At 41.8% G+C, this 11,032-nt stretch overlaps 1 pseudogene; it reads right to left on the bottom strand.

Moving 5' to 3' along the window:
* Positions 1 to 528: 528 nt before the first annotated feature.
* Positions 529 to 10,066, bottom strand: LOC124475824 (annotated as a pseudogene).
* Positions 10,067 to 11,032: the final 966 nt, after the last annotated feature.

The raw sequence follows: 11,032 nt of genomic DNA, 5'->3' as shown, positions 1-11,032 counted from the left end.
GGATATTCTGTAAATGTTTATATAAATATTTTACATGTTGGTCAACTAGGAAAAGACTATCGAAGTAATAGTAAAAACTAAAATAATCATTACATCAGTGTTTCATTTTATTTGTAACTAGTTAATCTTCACAAACACTGAAAAGTTGTTTTGCAGTAGGCTATGTTAAAGATATGCAATTGATCAACTTTATACAAGAAGTGACACGTTGTTTTCAGTTCATTTTGTTCCGTGAGAGGAATCCAGTGGGTTTGAACAAGTGCATCGAAATCTGGCTGAATGTCTGAGGTGGATATGCGAAGGACAGCTGACAGGTGATGATGCGGGTCTGCAATTTAACTAGCAAACCATCAGCCCGCGCCCACTGAATCAGTCAAGTTCTCATTATTTCCCCAATAGTTTTTTTCTTTAGTCCCTAAGTCCCGATTCAAATTGTAATCCTTCAACACAGCGACCTGTTCTCCAAAACCAAGAACACAGCTTTGACTTTGACATCAGTAAACGGATACTTAGAAAGTCCATGTCTTGTTAAAACCTCTCCATTTTCAGGTCTCTCCAGAGATGCTCAATTGGGTTTAGGTCAGGGCTCTGGCTGGGCCAATCAACAATGGTCACAGAGTTGTTCCAAAGCCACTCCTTTGTTATTTTGGCTGTGTGCTTAGAGTCGGTGTCTTGTTGGAAGGTGAACCTTCGGCCCAGAGCACTCTGGAAGAGGTTTTCTTCCAGGATATCTCTGTACTTTGCTGCATTCATCTTTCCTTCAATTGCAACCAGTCGTCCCGTCCCTGCACCTGAAAAACACCCCCATGGCATGATGCTGCCACCACCATGTTTCACTGTTGGGACTGTATTGGGCAGGTGATGAGCAGTGCCTGGTTTTCTTCACACATACCGCTTTGAATTAATGCCAAAAAGTTCAATCTTGGTCTAATCAGACCAGAGAATTTTATTTCTCATAGTCTGGGAGTCCTTCATTAGTTTTTTTGGCAAACTCTATGCGGGCTTTCATGTCTTGCACTGATTAGAGACTTCCGTCGGGCCACTCTGCCATAAAGACCCGACTGGTGGAGGGCTGCAGTGATAGTTGACTTTGTGAAACTTTCTCCCATCTCCCTACTGCAACTCTGGAACTCAGCCACAGTGATCTTTGGGTTCTTCTTTACCTCTCTCACCATGGCTCTTCTCTCACGATTGCTCAGTTTGGCTGGATGGACAGTTCTAGGAAGATTTCTGGTCGTCCCATACTTCTTCCATTGAAGGATTATGGAGGCCACTGTGCTCTTAGAAAACCTTGAGTGCTGCAGACATTCTCTCTGAGCTCCTTGGGCAGTTCCTTTGACTTCATGATTCTCATTTGCTCTGACATGCACTGTGAGATGTAAGGTCTTATATAAACAGGTGAGATAGTTCTACTCCAATGAAGGAGTAGAACCATCTCAAGGAGGATCAGAAGAAATGGACAGCATGTGAGTTAAATATGAGTGAGTCGGGCTGGTAATCAGAAGGTTGCTGGATCGATTCCCCGCCATGCGAAATGATGTTGTGTCCTTGGGCAAGGTACTTCACCCTACTTGCCTCGGGGGGACTGTCCCTGTACTTACTCTAAGTCGCTCTGGATAAGAGCGTCTGCTAAATGTAAATGAGTGTACATAAGACCTGCAACCTTGTCGCTTTTTGGCGACAATCGCCGTTTTCTTGGTCAATTGGGTCATTTACGTGACTCGTGTAGAACTAGAGGTTTTTTTTGGGGGGGGGGGGGGGGGGGGGGGGGGGGGGGGGGGATGGGGGTAGGCTGCCCTTCTTCTGCATGCCATGCAGGCTTAGAATTGCAAAACATTATTTGATCATTCTTATAATTGACATTTCTCTGGGCCAATTGGAACATTAGCAATCTTTCTCTTGGCCAACGGAATCTTAGCACTTGCGTCAGAATCTTTGAGCACACAGCGTCAACTGTTACTTGCAGGGGCCAGCTTGCACTGAGGATAGCCAACCGAAGTTGAGTTAGCCAAGTTTGTTAGCTAGCTGTATATAACATTTCACTGGGTCTTGCAGCTAGCTGTGTGTTTAGCAAGTCGCAGTATTTCCAAGCCCTGATATATTAACTGAGACGACGCAGTAGATACGACGTGCATATATGTGCTAGGCTGGATAGAACTAGCACTCTATGGGATAGACTGTTGTACAGTACCAGTAGCTTAAGTACTATCTATCGTGCCGTGGTGTACTGGCAGCATCATACATTTAAGCAATTCAAGACTTGCATGTGCAACAAGTTAAGTCACATCTGTAGTTCCTCTTTCAAATAATAAGCCCCTGTGTTCAACTGTTGAGTATTAAATTAGCTGCATGGTCTGTAGAGATCTTGGGACGAAGCTGCAATAGCGTACATAACAGAAAGTGTTTCATTCTGTAGAAATTGTGTAAATGTTTTATGTAGTTAGATGGTCTGAGGAGAATGAGTGGAGTTGGTGAAGCATCCTGGTGAGTTGCAGTCATTCGCCATAGTTTTAGTACTAATGTGAGGCTAGTCTCCATAGATATCTATAGATATCTATAGACATAATATAGATATCTATGTCTCCTCCACGTCTCCCCAACGTGACGTCATCACTAAATTGCACTAATATGCTAATGCTAACACCAAAAACGACAAAAACAGGTCTTTAACACCATTTAGAGACACCATTTGGAGATGTTTTAATTATATACACATCTTGAGTGCTTCATGTACCCATTTATCAACAGTGATGTTTAACCTGCAACATGGCCTTTAAGTCATGCTCAGAAATGTGTCATTTGCATATTAAAATCACAAAAAAATCGAGCTAGGGGCACGCCCCACCCTCCGCGACATCTATTTTACTCTGAGGAGTTTCCAGGTCTGGAGTGTCACAGCTAAGGGTCTGAATACTTTTGACCGTGATATTTCAGTTTTTCTTTTTTAATAAAATTGCCAACATTTCTGGGGACTGCCAATTTAGCCATAACCTTACTTAAATGCTTCTTCAAGTTGGAAGTGCGACAGTAGCTTCACCCTAGGCAAACAGAACTTGCATTGTGTTGACATATTTTTGCCTTTTTCTTCCTTGAAAACAAATTGTTTGTTGAAACGCCAGGTGAAAAATGCAGCTTGTTGCTGCGACATTGCGATTGCGTTTTTGTTGATCAAAGTTTTAACAAGAAACGTTACGGTCAAAAGAAAATCGACTATTCCCCAAATATAAAAGTAGCGCAAAGTAATCCTCAATATTTTTCAAAAGTATCGGTACATTTACATTTTTGCGTTTAGCAGACGCTTTTATCCGAAGGTACTTCCAAGAGAGAGCTTTACAAAAGAGACAACGAGGTAGTCACAAACATTGCAAGCAGCCAAAACATGAAGCATACATAGTGAAAAACTAAACAAGTGCCAAAAGGTAAGACCCATAAGAGCATGCAGTTATACAAGTTACAAATTAAAACAACATGAACCTCAAAAAGTGCAAGACTGTACCTGTAGAAGAACAATCAAAAGTAAAATATTTTACAGCGAGTACAAGAGTTAACTTCGTTATAGAGTCATTGTGATCCTGGAGGAAACTAACATCAGGTCCAGCCAAGCATTCCTAAGTGCCGTTGTACTCCCGGAACAAGTGCGTCAGCTCACAGATATGAAAGGCTAAAAAGAAGACTTCTCTATGAAGAGCAAGAAGCGTGTATTGCACAGGAGGAGATACAAATGAAAAGGCAGCTGCTTCAGCGAATGGAGGTCACTGAGCGGTAGTTTTCGGCCAACATGTCCAGACTAACAGGGACAGTAGAGAGGCTGTCTAATTCAATTGTAGATGGCTTCGGGTTGATGCAACAGTCCATGTTCAACATTTGGTTGCGCGACTGCTTCGTTGTTCAGCTCACAAAAATTGTGTTAAACAAAGCAAGCAATTATCACCAGAGGGAAATCATCCAGATTCAAGTCCATTGGTCTCCGGATTGACCAAAGTGCGCCTTCAAGCGTCCAAAGGCGCATTCGATTACCATCCGTGCTTTGCAAATGGACAGTCCAAAGTACTGCTCCTGGGGTGTCAGGCCACCCCTTGCATATTTTTTCATTAGATAAGGCATTAGAGAATATGCTGTATCCCCGACAAAAACATGGGGACTGGGTTTTCTCCCTCGACTACCAACTTTGGACATGGAGGAATCGTGCCATCTTTCAGGTGCTTATTGATCTTAGAATTTGCAAACACGCGAGCATCACCACTACGTCAATAAAGAAGTATTTGTATTTTGCAAGAATTTGAAGACGGTTGTTTAATGTCTGTGTGTGCCATCGAGAGCTCCTATGCACTGGGGTATACCAGTATACCCCAGTGTACTAATAATAGTTTTGGTAAAAATGACTGGTAAGGTCTGCTACTGCGGGCTCAGAGAGTGGAAAGGTGATGTACTCAGGACCCAGGTGATCGGTGATCGCTGTACAATCCTCCCTGACAATTTTCGAGACCGTTTGACGGGCCAAATTAGTTTGCTGTTTTGCGCAGCCTGCCTTCGTCGCTGAGGTAGTACATCGTACAGACCACCTTCTTCAACACGTTCACTGGCTCTCTCATTCGGGTTGTCTGTCCTTCAATATGAGGGCATAAGATGGCACTTAAAAGGTGAAATGTCTCCGGCTAGGGGACCGTATTCGAAAAGCTCAGTTTTCAGTGTCCGAATACGTCGTATTCATGTGGACGGAAGGTGCAAACGCAGACATGTAGGCGTTTCTAAATGTACCCGGGCTAGTGTGGATGGGGCCTTAGTGAGGTCTTTCCAGTTCTTGGGTGAAACCTCTTCTTTCAAGACGTTCAAGTGTTGCTCATGATTTGCAGACAAATAAGAATGAAGATTTAGGACATCCTGTGTGAAGAGCAAGAGTTGAGGAACATTCTATGTGGACTAATTAATTTGAGTTAGAGCTTGGCTTGCTATGTCAAACTCAAACTTTCTTTGTATAGCTGTGCAAATTCGTCAGCATCTTGAACTGCTTCTTTTTTCTTAAAGCCTTCAGATTTTATAAACATGGCCAAAGAATGCATGCTGTGTCCAACTTTGCGAGCATAAGTTGGACGGTCAATTTTTCCAGTTTCATAAATTAACCTGGCCATGTGTCTTGCAGCTGTAACAGCATGGTTGTAGTTTTCAGGTTTGATGAGTTCTCTCATGGTCTTCACGGTTGTAACTTCTTCTGCTACAAGTACCAGCCTGGCAAGCTCTCTCAGCGTTTGTCTAATATACTGGTGCTGGCTGGTTAACCTTTCATTCTTCATGAACAGTCTGTTGCCATACTCTAAAATGCAGCAGGAGTAGTCTTGTCTTGATTCATATGTAATAGAGTGATTTAATATACAATTTTGAAAGTTGTAAAGATCAAATGGATCATAATTCAATTAAATTCATGAGAAAAATGTAAAAAGTAAAAAGTTTAACATAGTAAATACTGTTTGAGATCATTTGTATATGAAGGCTACCTGTTAAAGATTTCGGATCTGTGATCTGTTGGTTTAACCCTTTTGAGAGATCTGTTGGTTTGGCCTTTTTTGATGGAACTGGTCCGTGATTGGTTAGTTGTGTCTGCGAGGTCGGAAGTGGGAGCGCTTGGCGCGATGCTTCATTTTCGTTGGAGCTACCGGAGAGAAAAAACAGCTTTGTTGATCTGAGTTGATCATTTCTATCTTGCATTTCCAGGCTGTAACACATACAACTTAAAAACTTTCAGTATGCATTGCTAAATGCAGTTGGAGCAGGTTCATTAAAAGTGCACCGTGCATGGACCCTTGTTTTACCTGGTTTGGATGTCAGCCTCTCAGGGTTTAATTGGCAGACCTGAAAATTTCGCCACATCTCGCATTTTTTGTACATGAATGATGAAAATGAATGTTTGCTTAAACTGTAACAAATATGTTTGCAAAATTATTTGTGCATTTTGTTTTAAATGTGTTAGAAGCTGTTTATTCATGTTAAATGGTTAGCTAAATATGACCAGTCTAAAGTGACTCCTAACGGCCATTACAGATTGGCACAGAACAGGACATGAAAGGTACACACATGATGTATGCATGCACATGCGCCTACTGGCGCACACAGTCTGAAAGTTTAAATGGATGTGTGTAGTCAAAAATGACTACTGAGTCAGTAGAAAGTGTTCAATGGTCATTTCTGGTAGAGAGAGGTGCATATTGTGCCTCCTAATTGTGTCTCTCTGGTGGGGGTGTACGTGCTGGTTGAGGGGGTGCATCATGCGTCCGGGGGGGGGGGGGGGGGCGAAGCAGGTTGGGATGTTTGTTATTGGCAATGGGGCAAACGCGTTATTTCATGTTCCTGACTAGGGCTGTCCCCGACTAAGTTTTTCTTTGGTCGACCAAGACTCTACTGAAAAGTCTGAAAATCGACTAATCGAAATTAGAAATGCTTGGAAAAAAAAAATATTAACAACATTTGCGCGATCTGACTGGCTGCTGGACATTGCAGATTCTGCCGCTAATAGCCTACTAATAATAAGACTCGTATCACCAGTGCTGTTGTAACCGAATGCCGATGGTATTTAGTATCTCTTACAATGTAGGCTACTACAAATAAAAAATAGTGTTGGTTTAACATGCAAATCATCAGAGCGCGCTTATCACTGCTGAGTGGGGAACGGTGCAACAGAAATATTTTGTTGTCTTGGCCAGAGAAGATAATGTCATACGATTTGTGATTCTTATAATAGGCATATTCATTTTTCAACCCAGCGCGTTAGCATGAGCGAAGTAGGGCTAGGCCAACTTACGTTTTTCAGGTGGTAGGCTACATCATATTCGACGTCGAACTATGAAAAATAAACCGTTCTTGGCAGAGTTTATGCAGTTATAAGCAGTAAATAATGTAATGATGGCAAAGCCGTGAATTAGCTATTATAGGGGTCAGAGGTGCCTTTAATAATATTCAGGCTATTTTCGAAAAGCACTTCCTGTAGATGAACGAAGTGGGTGGGAGTGCCGAGCCAGTGAGGAATCTTGGCTGATTTTAAGAAAACCAGCTTCCAGGCCGTGAGGGATGCTTAGGAAGTAAGGCTGCTTTCAGTGGTTCACCTGTAGAGGCAGGTGAGGTGAGGAATGCACTTCTTGAATTTACTCAGCCTTCCATAGAAGTGTTGAAGTCTGAAATGCCAGATGAGCCTCCTCGCGTGCATATTCTTCCACGCCGGGTAGGAGACTGCAGAGCAATGACCTCCTGCTCAAAGAGACTGGGGGGAACACAGTTGGGCTGCAGTCGTTCAGGCAGCTGCTGAATTTGGACTCATGAATGATGATGGCATACTTGAAGCATGGTGAACCAGCTGGCTGGATCGGTGATGATGTTGACAATGTCAGTGCGCACACCAGCTAGCTCACCTGTGCAACTTCCTATCACACATCTCCCACAAACCTTGGCAAAAATAAAGGCATGTACTGTCATTTAAAAAGCTGAATATAGAATAATACATTAATAAATACAGTAAAAGTTAAAGCTCAATTTAAAGACTTTTATTCATCATACTGCTGTTTGACTTGACATCAGCGATGACAACCATGACATTACTTTGGTTTAATGTGGCTGGGACCCACCCCTGGAAGAGGGGCTCAAACCACAAGAAGAGTCAGGACACATGCATTGCAAATAAGTAAAAAATGCAAGTATATGGTACGCATTCAGTTGAAGGCTATTCAAGTTGTAATGGAATCATTTTCCTAAATAAAATGATCTAAATATTCCCAGTTCAGTTGTAAAGCAGGGTTTGAGTTTGTGATGCAAAAACGCATAGTTAATAAAAAATTTAACAATCTCTGCACAAGGTTTTGAGTTTATACTATATGCCTTCTGTTGTGACTGTTTGTAAACAAGTGTACACACATATGGTTGGTATGACTGCTAGCACCAAGTGTAGCTACCTGTAAGTAATTCCACAGCTTCATTTTATGGTATGAAATATTAAAGCAGGTTCCAATGTAATAAAGTGTTGATTAGAAATGTGCTCTGGTGATGGGATGCCTGCAGCAGGACAGAACCAATAAGATAAGTAATTAGAGTAAGAGGGAAAATGAGTAAGGGGGAGATCCAGCCCTGTGTCTGTCTACAATGTTTGTGGTTCTCTGTAAGGAGTAGAGACAGTCAAAGGAAAAAGGCCTGATGAAAAATGTTGCCAATCACAACAGACTGGAGCTTAGTGCAGATGACCAATTAAAAACGCTGTAGATAACGAACTTTTACAACAGTGATGTGTAGACAGACAAAAAGGACTGAGGGCAAGCAGTCAAATCTATGATTAAATATGTGTTTGCTTGCTCTGTATGTCACAGGGTTGGGTTTAGGAGTGCACTCTATTCTCTCTAACGTTTGTTTTGTATTGCTCTGCTTGTAAGACAACCATAAAATCGGCATGTTCAACTGAATGCGTACCATATACTTGCATTTTTTACTCTTTTCCTCTGCAGCCTATCAGATGTCTCCATATTTAGCCAATCACTAGAGAATGTTTAATATGGGTAGACTGGCTCTGCATTAGCCTAGGAAACACTGAAAATGACTAAACATGGATCCTGCCATTCTCAAGAATATTCAATCAAGTATGATCATCGGTTTAATAAGATTAACAAGCAATATTTCACATACATGCTACCAGATGACATTGCTCGTGATCTTAAGGAGATGATGTCCGTTATTATGGTAGGTTGTTGAAGTCCACATAGACACGTTAATGTGATTGGCTAAAATTGGAAGAGACAATCTGATAGGCTGCAAGGAATATACTTAAGAAAAAAATTATCCTGAGGGAGAGTGTATATAGCTCTATATAGAGAGCTCCAAACAAGCCGACTGGATGGTATAATACTAGGAGATAGTGCCTATCCACTCCTACCATGGCTGATGACCAGACCCAAACGGAATCGGCAGGGTTTTTTCACTTTTTCTGCGGTAATTCAGAACGAAAATCTGCAGAATAAGAATAGCTTTAAAGAGATTTTTTGATATTTGTCACTTTTTTGATATTTTTATTGCAAGATTCCTCATGGGGAAATAAACATTTGATAAATATGTAATAAACAATAAATATACTGTATATTTTTTATAAATACATCAATAGAGATTTAACAATGAATTGCAAGGACATGAATATATCATTTATAAATAAAACACAGAGTATATCTACGGTATCTAACAAACATGAAACGACAAACCAATTCACATTTTCTAAATGTTTTTACATTTGAGATTTTTTAAATGATTTAAACAAAATGTTTGGTGTATGTTGAAGTGTGTGTGCATGTTTAGGGCTGAATGTTGTTGATCTTTGCAATTAGCAACATTTTTAAATTTTTCTCAGTGAGGCTCTTTCTATGCTGATTAAGAAGCATCTGATAATGAGAAAAAACTCTACGTCTACTGTGGTAGTGGGGAGGCAAAGATGGATGGCTGCTATGTTTGCTAAGACAGGCATTTTGTCCTCTCTAGCTGCCCACCAGTCCACTGCACTAACTCCTCTGGCATCTGCCTTGTCAATGCCCATGTATCTGTGCCTCTCTTCTGCAGACACCTGGTTCAGAGAGGGGATAGCCTCAACGTGGTCCTCAATGTCCTGTCTTGCCCCTATCACCTGGGCTGGATCAAGGATTGTTAATGACCTGAACAGGTCAAGGCAGGGGTGCTTCTCCAGCACGGTGAGCAGCCTGGTGGAGCATGTTACCATGGCAGTCTGGAACAGCTCACGGCAGGTCAGCCTGTCTTCCTCCGGCAGCTCCTGCAGCAGTTCTTTGGTATGAGGGCGCCAGTTGTCTGCTCCTGCTGTTCTGCCATATTCAAACTGCATTTGCAGGTCCTCCAGCTTGCTGGCAATGGTTTGTGCCATGGGGACAGAGGTCTTCTGCAGCTTGGTCAGCAGAGAAATTATTTCACTGCTGTGTTCCACAATGAACACTGCCTGGGCCTTCAGCTGGGCCTTTTGTTCTTCCAGCAGTTTGCAAGGGTCCTCTACACACTTCGCTGTTTTTGGTAGAATAGTAGTGAAGTCGCTGAGCACATCCATGTACTAAGCCCAGTACTCTACAGCATGTACCCAGGAGCCCCACCTGGTCTGGACAGCATAAACAGAAGAGTGTCCCTTCTCTAACATTAAAAGACTGAGTGTTAGCCTTCCCCGTACAGCCTGGAACACAGCATTTACGACCGTGGTCCATTTTCAATATCCTTGTTATAATTCAAAACGTTCTTCTTTGTAATTCCTTATAAGTAGCCTACACAGAGCAGTGCGCAGCTAAACTAGTATCGGAGATAGACGCTACCTCGGGCTGGTCTGGATGTAAATTTTGGGGCGTGACAAAGATACAGACGAGAGCCAAACAAGGCGGTGGCTTTGTTGAAAAGCTAGCGTTTTACAGCAATTTTTATTTATTTTGAGATTTGCATAGGAAAGAGGTGTCAATGGACTTTGAGGTTCACTGTATGTTCCTTTTACCCACCGAACTGTCGTTATTCAAATATGACAAGGTAAAATTGTTTTTGCAGTCAATCGCCCCTTAAAGGCTTAAACAATCTGAAGGTTAAAATGTTAGTTTGAGGAAAATAAATGAAATGTACATATGCAAGTGGTGCTGAAAAACTAAAGATAGCGGACAACAAAATAAAAGCTTTATTCAGTCTACCAAAAGTGACCTCTTTCTTTGGTCCAGCATCTGTAGAGCTAGCTAACCCTACCGGCGACAGATGTGCGCGCACTGCTCCACTGTGCTGAAATATTGCGGAACTAATCGTTGTATTTATGATAAGTTTGGTTCAGTGTCAGTCAGACTCTTTTTCTTCTTTGCTTTTGTTAAATAATTCAAGTTGAGGGAATGTTTGAGCTGATTATTTTTAAGTCAGCCTTGAAGGAGTGTCCCAAGGGCCCCCAGATGCTTGAGGCCGCTGCTACTAGCTTTATAGCCTTCTCATTCAAGGATTCTACTAACTGTTCTCTAACCTATATTATAGATCAATAGTGAATACATAAAATCTG

Source organism: Hypomesus transpacificus, chromosome 13 (assembly GCF_021917145.1).
Source record: "Hypomesus transpacificus isolate Combined female chromosome 13, fHypTra1, whole genome shotgun sequence".
NCBI lineage: Eukaryota > Metazoa > Chordata > Actinopteri > Osmeriformes > Osmeridae > Hypomesus > Hypomesus transpacificus.
This window is presented reverse-complemented; position numbering and strand designations above follow the sequence as displayed.